Source organism: Felis catus, chromosome F2, assembly GCF_018350175.1.
Source record: "Felis catus isolate Fca126 chromosome F2, F.catus_Fca126_mat1.0, whole genome shotgun sequence".
NCBI classification, from domain to species: Eukaryota; Metazoa; Chordata; class Mammalia; order Carnivora; family Felidae; genus Felis; species Felis catus.
Window position 1 is genome coordinate 72916051 of NC_058385.1, and position 17613 is coordinate 72933663.

A 17613-nucleotide genomic window follows, 5' to 3' on the forward strand; every position below is an offset into this window, starting at 1 on the left:
TGACAAACTGGGAACCATTTGTGTGAGACCCAGCGTTTACCATGGACAAGGTGCCAGGACCCCTATGCTTCAGGATGAAATTCTCATCTCAGATTTCTCCCCAGAGATGGGTTTACCACCAGTGCCATTATGGTGTGTGAAGTTACCACTTGGGTATGTGAATCCTGGAATAATCCTGTGAAAGCAAGAAACTTTATAGCCAGATTCTTTCTCCCCAGTGCTCAGAGCATGAATTTTTTTTCTGCTGTCTTTGGAACTCTGCAAACAGGTCAAAGGAGACGTGGCCCAAGGGCTTGCCGTCCTCGGCGATGTCGAAGAACAGGGTGGGGTTGACCAAGGCTGGGCAGCGTGTGGGTGGCTCTGGGGCAGCAGGGTGTGCAAGGCCAAGGTCTGGTTTTCTAAACTCTTGCTTCTGAGCAGAAGAAAATGCAAAGACTAAAATAAAGCAATCTGGAAAAGTCCAATGTGGATTCCAAATCTCCCACTCTGTCCATATCCCCAAGCTGCTGTTCTTGGAGGGGAGTCTGAGCAATGTTGGAGCTGCTTTGAGTGCAAAATACTGTGCTCTCAGCTTTGGCATGGACCCAATCTTCGATCTTTCCTTGGTGAGAATGAACTGCCTACATCTGGAGCACCTGCTTGTGTGTTAAAGTGAAGAACCGTGGTCCAACTCTAGGTATGCTCTGCATCAGTGGCCCTGGGGATGTAGCCTAGGAATCCATTTTTTTTCTCCTTAAATAAGTTCCTCAAGGTATTCTTACTCATCCTGAAGTGCACAGATCGGTTGGATGTGTGTGCACACATCTGCTAGTTTCCCAACAACTGGATAGAAACTAGTTTGGTTCAGTTAGGAAAAGAACCCCCCTCCCCACCGCACCAATCACCAAAATTAAAAAAGAAAGATGTTTTGTAAAAAGCCTGCTCATCTCAAAACCTCCCTCGTCTCCTGCTTTTCATCTGTGTGGTGTTCTCTCTCTCGTGATTACAAAGCGTTCCAAATGGTTGCAGTCATTTTGAGCGTGTTCCCTGAGATCATATCTCTTCCAAGCTCCGGGGAGAGGAGGAGGTCAGAAATAAGTTCCTGAGGTGGGAGCTCGCCTTGCAAGGACGCAGCTCTCTGTAACTCTGGCCTTGGCCTCCTTTCCTTTAGGCAACTCCTTCCCAGCTTGTTTGACTCTTTACCCACAACCCTTCAATGCTCCCAGCTGGAATTAGTCACTACGCCCTCTCCTAGCCAGTGAAGCTCCTTATCTAGTTTGCTTCACTTATTCCTGTCTCCCTTGCAATGAGTTAAATCAAAGGAAAAGTCATTTGCGTCGTGCTCTCCGAAGCATTTGCACATACGTGACCTCGGCACTCTTCACAATATACTCTAGTTGGGCATTGGAATGCTTGCTCCTTGGTTTACGAAAAGATGCCATGGCTTCAAAGATTAAGTGACTTTCCCAAGATTAGGAAACTAATTAGAGGTAGAAACAGAACATCTTCTTATAACATTGTTTTGTGTGTGTGTGTGTGTGTGTGTGTGTGTGGAAATTATGGAGGCTTATGCCTATTTCTTTAAACCACAAAATTGTTTAAATTAAGCAGCTATATGTACCAGAAGCATATTAGATACTTTGGAATATAAGAATATCAGCAGAGTATCTTCCATTAAGAAATTTACAGTCTTATTAGATCGTAAATCATAAAAAAAAAACAACTTTCACCCTGGCTATGGTCTGAATGTTTATGAGCCCCCTCCCCACCTTAAATTCATAAGTTGAAATGCTAATGCCCAATGTGGTGGTATTATGAGGTGGAAACGTCAGGAAATGATGAAATCATGAGGGCAGGGGCCTCATGAACAAGATTAGTTCCCTTATAAAAGAGTCCCCAGAGAGCTCCCTTTCCCCTTCTGCCACACAAGGGCACAATGAAAAGTCTCCAATCAGAAAAGAGCCTTCACCCAACCACGCTGGCACTGATCTTGGACTTCAACCTCCATGATACTGTTTATAAGGCATATGGTGTATTGTATTTTGTTATAGCAGCCCAAAAAGACTAAGACAACCCTGTAGTATAGGTATTTATCCTTTTCCCCCTCAACTTAAAAAAAAAGTTTACTTATTTATTTTGAGAGAGACAAAAACAGCACAAGCTGGGGAGGGGTAGGGAGAGAGGGAGACTCCCAAGCAGATTCCATGGTGCCAGCCCAGAGCCTGATGCGGGGCTCACACCCATGAAACCGTGAGGTCATGACCTGAGCCCAAACCAATAGCTGGATGCTTAACCGACTGAGCCACCCAGGTGCTTCCCTTCCCTCAAATTTTTTAAGCATCAGTATATTAGACACCACACCAAGAGCATGTCATTGAAAAACAAAATAACAGTACAGCACAACAAAGTAACTGACATTAAGAATCTAAACGCAGAGGAAGAGAGATCAACCCACTAGATGAGCCGTAGGGTGTGTTACATTGTGGCTAAGACCTTGTTCTTTGGACACATACTTCTTGGATATGTTTCTTGTCTTTACCCCTTAATACTTCTGTGATCTTGGGTGAGAACTTCTATGTGTTACTCCTTGATGACTAAATAAGTATGTAAAGAACTTAAAACAGACCCCTGGAACAAAGTGCTCAATAGATGTCCGTAACAAGAGCAACAACGATAAAAAAATAATGCAATGTTACAATTATTACTTAACTTTAAGTCTTTGGCCACATTTGGGAAGATATTAGCCGCTATCTCTTTAAAATATTTTTCTTCCTCGTATGTTTTCTCTTTTCCATCTGGAGCTTAGCCTTTTTGATCTTAACCGTCCTAAGGCTCCTTTTCTTTTTCAATCATTTTCCTTCTCTGTTGTTCAAACTCGATAATTTTTATTGATTTTACTGATGGTAGCATGAAGTTTACTGACTTTTTCTCTATCATCTCTAATTTGCTACTGAGCCCATTCAGTGAAAAGTATTATTTTTCAGTGATCCTTTGTTATAACTTCTATTTATCTAATTACATGTTCTTTCTTTTATTTCAAAAGTGGTTACCCTTACTTTGTGGAGCATGGTTAAATTAACAGCTCAGAAGTCTTCTGTCTATAAGAATTCCAACATCTCTATCACCTCAGGGTTAACATCTACAGTTGACTTTTTTTTTCCTTACAAGATATTATAGTTTCTTCATTCTTCATGTTTATAATTTTGGATTATATCTTGGACATTTTGAATATTGCAAGGGCCTAAATCTCATTTAAATCCTATAGGGAATATTTTTTATTTGTTTCAGCGAGGAATTGTCCTAGTTCAAGGTCACAGATTCCTACTGTCCTTTTCTCTGGGCTGCGGTTCCAAATGTAGGCTTAATTTTCAAAGCCTTTGAAGGACCACTTAGATTTGTCCCATGTGTGTATCATGGAGTGGCCAGTCTGGGAGCTGGGTGAGGATTTACCCCGTTGTTCAATTCTCAAAGTCTTTTGTATGCAGTTTAAGACCAAGCTCCATGAATGCACAGCTTGAAGGTGAGCCCAAGAGTTCAAGGGTTCATACCTTTTATGGCACTCCTTTATTTCCCTTTGGTTATTTTCCAGACACTTTCTGGCTCCCCAAATCCATCCCATTCATTGATCCAGTCCACCACAGTCCCACCTTTGTTTTCTGTCTAGGAAAGGACACTGTAGGTTCCCAGCTTTGCCATGTACTTCCTCATACTGAGACATCAGGGGCCAAAGAACCAGGGTATATGGAATGGTAAGAAGGAACACCTCCCACTCCCTTAGTGCAATGGTTTCCTGGTCAGTAAGGCTTCCTCTGCCAGTCCCCCCACTCCTAATGTCATGGGATTGCCTGGAGACTGGGTTGGGAGAGAAGGAAAAACAAAACCAAAACAAAACCAGGGGACTCTACTATTCTCTCTGACCCATAGGAACCCTCTTTCCTATCTCTTCCTTGGACCAGAAAGAGAAGGTTATCATTGTTATCATTTTTAATCTTTGTACACGTTGAATTGTACCCCCACCCTCAATTCAGATGTTGCCATCCTAACACTTGCACGTCAGAACACGACTTTATTTGGAAATGGGATCATTGCAGATGTAAGTGACTCAGCCACACTGGACTAGGACGATCCCCTAATCCAGTGTGGCTGATGCCCTTATGAACAGGGAAGCTTGGATGTCACTGCATATAAAGGGAAAGCTGATGGAAGGAGACAGCCATCTGCAAGCTAAAGAGAGGCTTGAAGTAAATCCTTCCCTCACGACCCTCAGGAGGAACTGGCAGTGCTTACAACTTGATTTTGAACTTGTGAGATAGTACATTTCTGTCTTTTTTCTTAACGCACCCAGGGTGCGGTACTGTGCTCTGATAGTTCTAGCAAACTAATACAGAGCTCACATCTGGTGCACAACTACGGGTTTCAGACTGTCTTTGAATCCAGGCTCAGAAATACTGGAGGAGGAAAAAGAGGAAAGTCATCACTGGCTTGGTGTTATTTCGAGTTCTGCTTTCCTTCCCCAATCTGCCTGCTACCGCTTTTATTTTATTTTTATAAATATTCTTCAAATCGCTACTCCACGCATTCTGTCCGGGGTTGTTCATCGCGTGGAGCGGGAGAGACAGGACGGAGCGTGCTTACTCAGCCTTGGCCAGAACCGAAACTAACAGTTTTGGGTTTGCTGCTTCCCTCTCCTTGTTTTGATTTTGCAGGGTTGATTTGAGGAAAAGGATCTTATGTTATTCCGTCATCTTGCCAAGATGTTGAAACAAGGAGCTCTCAATCTTCTTTCCTTCTAAGACCGATTTCCTCCAGGCTCAGTTTAGAGACGTTGACATCTTTTTGGTTGCAATTTAAATTTCTGAGTTCGCTCTGTTCATTATTTTTCAGGGCTGAGGGCGTTTTGGACTTCGGGGCAAAAAAAAAAAGTGAATTATTTCTCTTCACCTTTAATGATGAAGAAATGGGTACCCAGTGGCAAGGCATTCTTAAGAAACCTATTTCTGATTCATCTGAGTTTTATCCAATTCAATTCCATAGACCTTTATTGTTCTTTCTTTTTCTTCTCCCCCCCTTTCTCTTTTTAACTTTACAAACAACACAAAAAGAATGAGTTAGACAGGATTATTTTCCTCAAGGAATTTAGGCAAACTGCCCGTCAGAACCCTGATATACTCAATTTATAGAATAGGAATAATTATACCCGCCATACAGATGTTGTGTGCAGATTTTGAAGAAATATGAAAGAAAAAAGCATCTTATAAACCTAGTGTTACGCCAACGAAGGGTCATGATATTTTATTTGTCCTAAATGTGCCCTCTTCCTAGCTTTAAAGGAGCCTGAGGATAGGATGTTGGGTTTAGCTGAATAAAACTATGTTTCCTTTCTCCACACTGCTTCAGATTTTGTTTCCACCTCTTCTCAACTTAATATTTCAAGGCAGAGCAATCCCCATACTCTTGGTCTGGAATTGTACAAGAGTCTCTGCTGGCCTTCGCCCTTTGTGGGAGCATCCCAACCATCATTAAGTCTTTTTGAGAGAACAAGTACCAGCCATCGTACACAATCTTCCACCAACAGCATGTTATATTCCACGAACAGACTCCCTGGATCTTATAAAACAGGAGAATAGGTCATAGTCAGATTTAAGAGAAAAAGGTGAGGTATGAACGTGCATGACCCCTTAGGCTGACATATAACTTGCCTTGGCTCTTGAAGCTACCCTCAGTCTCTAATATCTTTATTCTCCCCATTTCTCAACCTGTCAAAATAGGACGCATTTATTCGACAAGTAATTTCTGAGCCATATTGTTTTGATTTGGCAGTGGAGAGAGTAGGGAAGCTTCATGTTTTCAAGGGGCTGGCATGCTGATGGGAGAGAGTGGAAAGAAGAAGGAAGGGAGGGAGGGAGGGAGGGAGGGAGGGAGGGAAGAAGTAGGGAGAGAGAGAGAGGGAGAGAAAGAGAGAGAAAGATATCAGATAATGATAAATGTTGGGAAGGGAATTATGATGGAGAATAGAGAACAGTGAAGTGTCAGGAAAAGACTCTCGGAGACCCATGAAAAGTCTAGACCAGGAGCACTCCAGGCAAAGGAAATAGCTATTCCAAAGGCCCTAAGGTACTCTTGACACATCGGAGGAATAGACAGTGGGTTAGGATGGTGATGACTTGGGGCACGTGGGCCACAATGAGGTCATAGGGATGGTCACCAGCCAGATACAGACTTTGCAAGTCAATGCAAGGAGGAGTTTGGATTGTAGTCCAAGTGTGATGGAGGCATTAGTGGTTTTTTAAGCTGGGAGTAACAAGTTCTGACTTACTCTTTAAAATTTTCACCCCATCAGTTATGGGCTTCTCCTTGAGGACCACTTTGAAATGTTTCTTCTGTCAAACATTCTTCCCTCAAATAACCGGGCAAAATCAATTCCTCCTTCATCTTGGGCTTGAGTGAAGATCACCATTACATATAGTCATTTGGAGCTTGGTGACGAGTCCAGCTTAATTGAACCTGAGTATTTCTCTTCTGTAAATAGAAGGATGGTACCTAAAAGAAAATAAGTACCCAGAAAAGGCTGTGGCACTTAGTAGGCTCTTGGTAATTTCTGGTGTGCTACAAGCCATTAGCACTTTGGACCTAAAACTTAGCATTTATTTTATCTTAAGTTCTAGTTGGTTATTTGTATGTCTGGTTCATCCCAATGACTGACTTTCTTTAAGAAAGATATTTATTACATTGGTACCCCCTTCATCCAGTAGAGTTATAGAAACGTCAAGAAATCACAAATTGCGGTGTGTTCACCAAAGTCCGTTTCTTTCTCATCCTATATAAACAGCTAAACAAGAGTTCCCAACCCTCCAGTTAAGTATGACCACGTGACTGAGTTCTAGCCAACTGGATGTGCTTGGAAGTGATATGCACGATTGGCAATCCTCGCCCTTAAAAGCTTCCCGTGGGTGATTCTTCCCGTCTTTTTTCTTGTTTGCTGGCAGAGTGAAGAATTATGAGGCACTGGGGAAGGCTGGGTAGAAAGAAGCCAGGGACCCTGGACCACTGTAAATCCTACTTGCTGGAGGGAAAAAGAAATCTTATTTTGATAAGCTATTAAGACACCAGAACTTCTCTTACACTCTGCTGGTGTTACCCTAACTAGTGCGATGTACCATCATGCGTGTAGAACTTGTGTTTACCTTCACATATTTTGTCTCCTTTACTCTTTTCTATCATGGAGGATGCAAGGCAAGGCAATCTAATTTTTCCCATTTTATACAGGAACTCTGTGGGGAAGGTTGTGATTTCCCCCGATGGTTAAGGCGAGAACCAAGCCTTGACCTCTTTATTCTGCTTTAGGAGAAACAAATGCACAAATCTCATAGGTGACGAGGAATGGATTAGAAAGGAGTAAACCAAGATTATGAGAGACCAGTAAGGAGGCACTCATAGTTAGGGGTGGCAAGAGATGAGATTCTGGGAAGTGAAAGGGAAGGAGGGGAGGGGTGGGGTGAGAAGTAGATGGAAGTCCCAGGGCCCTTCGTGGCGTACCTTGCTTGGCTGTCACGTCCCTTCCTTATTAAAGCCCCCATTTTATCATGTTGGGAAACTAACCAGCTTCTTCCAAATTAATAAAGCACATCAGAATTTGAGGCGAATGGGATTCTATGGGAGCAAGAGTTGTGGTTAAGGAAAAATGGGTGATGCGAGAGACCCTTGGAAGGTATAGGAGAAATACAGTTGTTGTTGTTATTTTCAAGAGTGTTAAGTCATGCCACCCAGAGCAAAATTTTATTCACTTGGGTTATCTTTTGACCTATTTCAAGACTCAACTTGTGAAGGGAATACATGCTTTGGGGTCTTCCACCCTTGACTTTTGGCCTTCAGATGGCACCTGGCTGCGACATGACTTTCAAGTTCTTGTTTCTAGCCCAGGCTTCCTCCTAGGGCTCACATTCACCTATTTGTTTGCCGAAAACTGAGTCTTGTGAAACGGCTCCCTCTCTCAATTTAATCTATCACCAGTCCCTGTAGAATGTGCCTCTTAAACATCTCTTGAAATGACTTCTCACTTTAATTTTAAAATGGGTTCTAGCTCACACTCCTTGCTGAAGTTATTTCCAATTTTTCACTAAAAATATCTATGAAAATGCATTTTAAAAAGATAAAATGTGTCAACAGCATCAAATTTTAAAGCCACTAAAAATTACAGGATTCCAAATCACTTTTAACAGATTACCAGAGATTAATATAATAGAAAAACATTTTTTAACAAGTGCCTCTGTCGTCCATAGAACCAAATCAAATTTACCATTCATTCTGGAAAAAAAAATCATAGAAAATTCTTTAGTTTATGGTCTGTGTCCCTGAAATAAAAAGTTTAAACCAACAGAAAAGGAGCCCTGTCTTATGTGGAATATTCTGTCAAAAGCAGTCACCATGAAGCTTCTATTCCCAGTGTTTCTATTTTGTTCTTCTTTGCCTACAGTTAGCTTTCTCTAGTACATGTGGAACATGTCATACTTGTACGTGTTTAATAACTGGATCTTGGGTAAATTATGGACTCCAGGAGGGCAGAGGTTATGTCTGTTGTGTTCTTCATGGTGTTTTCAATACCTCAAGAGAGCCTAGGAGACAGTAATGTGCTCCACATTGTTTTATTCTTAGACTACACCCATCCCCATACAAACAAACAAATACTAAAAAAACAACTATGGCTGAAAAACAAAAAGACAATTGTCCATAATACACAGTATTTGGATATGCAGTATTTGGAAGGTGAGACGCTTCATGGAAAGACTCATGAATGGGAACAGAAAAAGAGATCTGTCAGCAGGTTATTTTGTGATTTTTGCCCCCACGGTAGTCCATCGGTTCAAAGGACAATGAACGGCTTGGTGAACATAGGAAAAACTGCAATCTCTCTTGAGCAGACCTACTGGTGGTTTTTGAGTTGCAATATCTCCATTCCTTCTTTGAGAATGGCATTTAACCGTCACCCAAATGAACAGTGCCTGGAAGCCAGGGCTGGCAAACGCTTAGTGTATAGATACATAGTACGGCAACACAGTATAGACAAATCTCATCGCACTTGAAAGTGAATAAAGTGGAAAGTAAACATGAAATCTACTGTAGAACTGGTGAAAAAAAAAATCCTGAACACCCAGGAGGTCTTTGCACCTACCAATATATATCTATATATTTTACAACAATTAGAGGAGAGTGTTGGGGAACTAAGTGCTTTGAAAGAATGCAGGAAGCGGCGACCTCTGTAAAACTGGAGCAGGAAGGCTTAAGCAGACAGCTAGTTGACATACAAAGACAGCAGGCTGGGAAGACAAGAGAGCTAAGAGAGACCGGGAAGGGCTGAAAGACAGCAACAATTCACCGGCAGAGCTAAAACCCCTGTTGGAGGTAGGAAAGGGGCTAGCGTGACAATGGCACACAAAATGTGCCCGGCAAACTTGAGCGGTTCTACCAAAATGCAAGGGAAAGATGATTATTATTAAAGAAAAAAGTAAATCAAAGCTACGGAGGGGAAAATGTACGGACCATACTATGTGGCTCTCTAACATTACTTTTAATAGTAAGCCTTTCAGATTTTAACCTCATAGTTCTATAAAAGGTGATTTTGTTAATATGGTTTTGTTAATATGATGAAAATTAATTTAGTGTAGGGACATATCTTAAAAGAACTTATATCATTTAAAGGAACATTTCAACATGAGTAGCAATAACATATAGAACGTTGCGGAAGTGTACATAGTTAATAAAACTTAGTAACTGTTAATAAAAATTAAAGAAAACCTAACATCAAAGCCTGCCTTTACAGAAACACTCGCAGAAAACCCAAGAAATCACAAATTCAGTGGAGTTTGAACGTGACCATTAAAACAATTCTACAACCTTGAGTCGAATGACTTGAATAGGTGTTTATGATGAATTTACAGACGTACACATTGGTAAAAAAAAAATAATTTACTTTTTGAATTCAATTTTACTCTGATCCAGAAAAAAAAATACTCAACAGGAGTGCTTTTGTTTAATTATTTACTGTGCAAAAGTTTGTGGAGAACCTACTATTTGGTGACAATATTCTGCGTTCTGGGGACTGTGCTGGTGAACAAAACAGCCTTTACCCTGTCACCGCTGTCTTTAGTCCAATGTGGCATGCCAGTAATCAATCGGACAATCACAAAACAGCTGTAAAGGTTGTGATGGTTGTGATGGTTGTGTATAAGGGCCCGTTGGGCCTGAGGAGAGGAGCCTCGTCCAGTCCTGGGATCCCAGGGAATTATGGGGCTATGCTACAACAGGTCCTCACCAACATGAAGGCCAAGGGGAGAGAGGTCCTGGTGAGTTGGAAAAACCGGGAGTTTCTTGTGCGCAACTTTTAGAATTAAGGAATGAAACTGAGAAGAATCACAGAGAGGAGGAAGCTTGTAGAGACAGACCATTTGAAGACGTTGGGTAGAATCCTAGGAATGTCTTGGTTCTTTAGACAGAGCGTTCCGACGAACTCTTGAGTGTATTTGTACTTGGATCTTTGTGCTTTTGTGTGTTTTGTACTTGAAAGGATGGGTGTTCTTGTAACCCCCTTCTATGTATTGGGTACTTTACACTTATGATGTCACTGAATTTCTCTACGAATTTCACGAGGTAGACACGATCAGCTTTATTTTCATAAGACGGAAATTGTGGCACAGAGAAGTAGCTCAAGCTCCTTACATTGAAGCCGGAAGTGGCAACAGGGGAAATAAACTATTAACTCTCCACATCTACCAGACTGGATGGTGAGGATGAGGAGGAAGATGTTGATGATGGAGATGAAAAGAGGACCCCCATCATCACCGTAAGAGCAACAAATACTCGCTGAGTGCCAGGCACTAGTCTTAGAAGGTTTCATTAGTTTATTTTCACAATAGTCCTAGCATTGTCTTTGTTTCGTAGATGAGGATGTAGAAATTTAGGGAGTTTTGGCAAATTCTGGGCATGAGTAAGAATCATCAAACTGTGCTTGTTCCTTTGAGCACAACCTCCAGTGGTACTCAGGCTTGGTCCTCTGTGTGGGCTGCCCTCCCTTCCCCATCCCCTTGTTGTCTGATTAACCTTCACACCTTTCTTTCTTTCTTTCTTTCTTTCTTTCTTTCTTTCTTTCTTTCTTTCTTTCTTTCTTCTTTCTTTCTTTCTTTCTTTCTTTCTTTCTTTCTTTCTTTCTTTCTTTCTCCATCCATCCATCCATCCATCCATCCTACATCTATTTTTGAATGCATCTCAGGCATTGCCTGTGCCAGGGTTTTCCTTCAACCTTCTCACTCCCAGCCTCCATCTGATTAGACACCAGTACTCTGGGTTCCAGTTGCAACCTGGGCATATCTTCCTGCTTTCCACCCTTGGTTTTATCTTTGTCTACGTTTCTACCTCTCCCAGTCTTCAGAGAACCCACTGAAGAGGAAGATGCGTCCTGTTTGGCTGTGCGTATCGACTACTTTTGTACACTCTTTTCACACTCTTTGACACATCCTGGGTTCTCCAAGCTCTAACAATTCACTGAGAGGGGAGCCGGGTGACTGGAAACGATGCGTGATTAAAGGAGGGTTGAAGACTGCGTCAAACTTAGAAAAGTTCGCTTCTGGTAGAGGTGCCTTCTGAGTCCAAATTAACCTGTGCTCCTCTGTAGAGATGCTGTTTTGTGTTGTTCTTTCCCCCCCTAGGGGGTTGAAGGACATTTTTCTTATGTATAGCTGGACATTAAAAAGAACCAAGACAAACTGTGTTATGGGATTGGTGTTATTTCACTAACATTGCCTGGTATATAGTTTTCATTTGCAAGCTTCATATTGTTCTCTGAGCTGGGGAAGTTCTTTATCATTGTTGTTATTTTCTCATTAAAGTTATAAACTTTCTTCTGCCTTTTGTGTAATTTGTGTCCTATGTTGGCTTCAATTGGCCACAATTGAATTTGGCCGCAATGTGTGACTTGTTCTCTCTTTTAGTCCCAACGAATGTGTACTGGTCCCACTGTCCTTTTCCTATGATAAATGTGCTTTTCACCTCCTGTAGTCTTTCCTGAAATGAAATTATTTTCTTTTCATGACTGCAAGCTCTCTTTCTATTTTTAATTTATTTTTAATTTTATTAAAAAAATTTTTTTTTCAACGTTTATTTATTTTTTTTGGGACAGAGAGAGACAGAGCATGAACGGGGGAGGGGCAGAGAGAGGGAGACACAGAATCGGAAACAGGCTCCAGGCTCTGGGCCATCAGCCCAGAGCCTGACGCGGGGCTCGAACTCACAGACCGCGAGATCGTGACCTGGCTGAAGTCGGACGCTTAACCGACTGTGCCACCCAGGCACCCCTTATTTTTCATTTTAAAAAATGTTTTATTTATTTTTGAGAGAGGAAGAGAGAGAGTGAGTGGGGGAGGGGCAGAGAGAGAGACACAGAATCTGAAGCAGGCTCTGAGCTGTCAGCACAGAGCCTGACACAGGGCTCGAACTCAGAGACCACGAGATCATGACCTGAGCCAGATGGACGCTTAACCAACTGAGACAACCAGGTGCCCCTAAGGTCTCTTCTTAAAGATTCAAAGTCCTCTTGACTCTTGAAAAAATTAATTTAAGCATGTGAAAGGTTCCTCCTTTTTCTCCTAGTTATCCATTTTCAGAATCTTTTGGACTGTGGTATTTTTCCTCAAGTCCCTGATTTTTCTTCATCTCCCACTCTGCCACTTGGGGCTGTCATATTTTCCGTGAAGGGAATGATACAGAGCTTCTCTCAGGATTGTGTGGGTCCCTGTTCGTAATTCCTAAGCATCTTGTTCTTTGGGATGTGGCAAATTATTGGCCATGTTGACGCTGTCTTTAATCCAATCTAGTTTTTTCTTTATCTTGCAGCAAGTGCTCAATATTTTTGGCATGTGGACGTTACTATTTGTGAAATTCTACTGAAAATAAAGGTTTTTTTACTTTAAGTTTTACTGGTCATTGTACCATAATTCTGGAAGACTCCTGTATCCTGTTTACGTAGAAGAATTTCGTGTTAATTTTAAAAGTGAATTTAAAAATGCCAGCCAACTTATTTATACTTTTCTTTATTCTTACAATTTCATAAAGCACGTATGTCATTCATATAATCAGGAAAAATTTAATTTAAAAGTTACAGTATTAATTTACATTATTGATAAGGTCTCTGTTTTCATGTAATCACCTGAGATGTGTAAAGAGATGATCAATACACAGGTAACACTGCGTGAGTCTAAGATGTATAATATATCATTTTGATACACTTATGTGCTGCAAAATGATCACCATAATTATATCTCAGTAAAGCCGAAAGACTAGTAGAAATCACATACTTGCTTTACCAGGGACATGGCGAGGGGTACAGAGAAAACCCACTTCTGCTGAACGCACCCTTTCTCTAGAAACTGGTGACTGTGTCCCTGTTATTTGTTCTTCCAGTGGTCCATGTTGGTTGCTTTATTTAATCGCAATTCTTTTTTTATAAAACCAGGAGTCCGTTCATGACAGCAAGGATGTCAGACATTTAAAAATATTTCCTGAGCTGGCTTCAGAGTCACCACGATCCCTTGTCCCTGTCCTGTTGCCTTGGAGCAGACGCACGTGTTCCGTCTCTCTTTTCCCTCCAGACAGATTATATTCCATGATGCCTCTTGGTTCTTTGGCAAATAGCTCCCCCCCAGGGCTCCTTTAGTCCTCGAGCTGTCTTCGAGCATGTCTGAATATGCAAGTCTTTAGAGGAGCCTGCCATTTTCCATGTATGCCCTTCATCCACTAAATTCATTGAGACTCAAATAAGCTCAGTGTTGAGGCAGTCTTAGATATATGAGACTTTTATAAAAAAGAAAAATCAACACTGAAAGCATTGGGATTATATACAGCTTTGATTTATCTGTGAAAGGTTAATCTCTATACTATCATTATTAGCAATAATTCTGATAATAATTCTAATAATGCTGATCCCAGCATCAGTTTTCAGATATTGAAAATCTATTGCTCTTTGTTAGATTTACCTACAGTATCACATTTAATATTTACTGCATTTTCATGAATTAGTACTAATGACCCTTACTTAACAAAAGAGGGATCTGAATAATTGGAGAGGTCAAGTGGCTTGCCACAGGTAACATAAAAACGAATGAATGGGGAAATTAATTCAGGGCATGAGAAATTCTCCATTCCAGATACCAGAATGAGGAGATGTCCAGAACTCGACTCAGAGAACAGGAACACTGGAGAGATTTGTCAATAGGCCGAGTCTACAGTCAAAGGTGCTGCCTTGGTTAGCATAGCTCAGGAAATGGTCACCAGATGGGCCAGCAGAAGTTCCTACCCTTGGATGCATCTCCTCTCTCCTTGGCCCATAAAACAGCCCAATGAAGAACTTAGCAGTCTAGATGGCCTGCTCCCCTCTCAAAGGTCTGTAGAGTCAGTTTATACTCACTGATTGTCTTTACTGGCTCTTCATTTCTGATCCAGAGGAAGCTGCCTTTCTTCATTTCACCAGGACAGATTTAGTTCTGAAGATTCTCACATCTCTTGGCTTCAACAGTGAAGGAAACACTTTCTGGAATGTTTTAATTTTCCTTTTCCTCTTCCAGACCAAGAGGAATAAAGTGAAAACAGGCCCAGCAAAGCAAACTTTTCTCATCCTCTCGGGAGACGGGGCTGACTCAAAACATTTCTAGTTGTAATCTGAATTGAGAATTCTTTCAGTTAGGTGAAATGGAGATGAACGAGTCCACCTCTCTGGGGCAAGCGTAAGGGGAAGACTAAATCCCGGGGTAGAAATCTAATGGTACCAACCTTGTTCAACATAAAGGAAAGCCTTGCAGCAGTCAGAACTGCCCGGAGACAGAATGATCTATGGCAGGAGAGGGTCCATACATCAAAAAAGACAGGTTTCTAGTCACGATGTAACAAAGTCCAGATAAGCATGTGGCAGGTATGTTGGAGACGGGGTTCCAACATCATGTGGGAGATTGGATTACAGTTTTTAAGTTCCTGTATCAGTTAGTAGTTGCTATGTAACAAACCATCTCAAAACTCAATGGCTTAAAACAGTAAGTCTGTATTATTTTTCACATTGTCTAGGGGGCAGCCGAATCATTCCTTCAGTCTTGGTTGGGCTCCCTCATGTGTCTGCAGTCAGCTGATCTGGGTGCAAGTGGCTTTGCTAACCTGGGCTGAAAACTATCATATGTTTGGGAGTGATTGGCTGTAGTCTGGTTGATGATGGTCCTGGCTAAGACAAACGTGTGCCTTCCATGAGGTCTTTAATACTCTAGCAGGCTAGCTAGGATTTGTTTATATAGTAGTAGGAGGGATCCAGTAGACCAAGAAACTCATGGCCTCTTGGGCCCTATTCTTAAAATTGGAATCTTCACTGCATCTCATCGAACAAAATAAGACACAAAGCCAGTCAAGAGTGAAGGGGTAGGGAAATGACTCTGCATCTTCAATAGGAGGAATTGCAAACTCTTACTGCAAGGGATGTGGACAACTGAAGAGTGAAAAATGCTGAAAAATTACACTGTTTGTAATCAGCCACACTCCTCCTTCCATCCCACAGAGACTGTGATTCCAGTAGGCTTGCAGGCCTACCTTATTCACTTACAAACACATGTTGTGACTTTCATTTATCTTTTCTTCTATTAATATATACATAATCTGTTTTGTATCGAAAGGACTTATGGCTCCTAATTGTGATAGCCCATAGAGATCAGTTGTGGCTTCTTGAATAATTTATAAACAATGCTAGAATGTTGTCTGTCTTATGTTTCTAGAATTCTTAATGCAATGGCCAAAATAACAGTACCCACCACCACGGCCATCATCACCATAACAACAACAACCCAATAACATCAGGATTTTCGACAGTATCCTGAGAGCTTATAAACACATGATTACATTGGGGTGCCCGGATGGTTCAGTCAGTTGAATGTCTGACTGTCGATTTCGGTTCAGGTCATGATCTCACCGTTCATTGGATTGAGCCCCGCATTGGGCTCTGTGCTGACAGTGAAGAGCTTGCCTGGGATTCTCTGTCACCCTCTCTCTTTCTCTCCCCTGCTCCCTCTCTGTCTCTCTCTCTCAAAATGAATAAATAAACCTAAAAAAAAATAAACGCATTATTATATGTGACCTGCGCAACTAACTTTGGAGGCAGGCAGGGCATCTATTTAACAGGAAGGAAAGTGGGCTTCAAAAGCTTAAAGAACAGGCCCAGAGTCACCTGTTCATTGTTCCCCAAGATTGATGTCTTGGACTTTTTCACATTTCTTAGTCTTTTTTTTTTCCTGGGAAGATGTTACTGTTAAGCAGGGACACTTCCTGCCTCACAGGAAGTGAGTACATTTTTAAGTATTAAGAAATCAAGTCTTTCTTTATATTCTCAAGTTCATGTCCGTGTCCATGATAAGTAATCTACTCCTGAGGGTAGGAGACTGAGGTTGTTACAAATGGGACCATAGTATTAGTTTTCTGTCCTGCCTTCCTTGCCTTCAGTATTCTATTTAATGCATTTCAATAATACCTAATCTTCAGTGAATATCCACTCTGAGCCTCACACAATTAACTCTAGGCCATCTAAGTAACATCAAACATTGTAACAGCTCCATGAAATGGGTGTTGGAATATTGTGAAAAATAAGGCTGAGACACATCGAAGAACTTACAAGCTAACATAGTTTCTTAGGGATGAACCCAGAATTTGGGCCTAAGTTTGACTCCAAATCTACTGCATACAAACCTTTCTTATTGTCTAAATTCCTGAAATAGCTAATAAAATCGTGCCTCCTGATGGTATTTTGATATCCTGCTATATTTATAACTTCGTTAGTTCCTTAAAAGTTTGACAATAGCTAATAGCCAGTGTAAGAATCCCTCTTCCTCTAGTTAGCGATCCTGGAGAGCAGAATGGACAATTGACTTGCTCAAAGTGACAAAGATTTTGGTCCTGGAGATGGGACTGAAAATCAGGTCTGTCTTGAATTTTGAGATGGTTTTTTCCTTCGGATATCTTTCAAGGTTGTCTGATAGTAAGACTTCTGCCTTCTTTCTATCTGTTCATTTAAAGTTTTTAGACCCAATTGATTTTTAAAAAAAATTTCTAACATTTATTCATTATTGAAAGATAGAGACAGAGCATGAGCAGGGTGGGGGGGGGTGCAGAGAAAGAGGGAGACACAGAATCCAAAGCAGGCTCCAGGCTCCAAGCTGTTAGCACAGAGCCCGACGCTGGGCTCTAACTCACGAACTGTGAGATCATAACCTGAGCCGAAGTCAGACACCCAACCAACTGAGCCACCCAGGCGCCTCTACTCCCAATTGACTTTTAAATCAATTTTTTAATTAAAAAAATTGGGGGGGGGCAAAAAACCCCCACCATTGTGTTGTACTTTCTAGTTTGATGATATATATCTCTTCTTTATACTTGACCGCAGGTGAGATCTTTCTTATAGGTCCGGAGGGCATTTTCAGTGGAATAATATGTGTGTTTCTCCATCCTCCTGGAAGACCAGAAAGAGTATTTAAAGCCTGTGCCTCTGGGAAACGTTGTCAGGAGGAATGGAAGAATGGGAAATATTAATTAATGAATTTGTGTTATATATTCACCCTTCTCCTC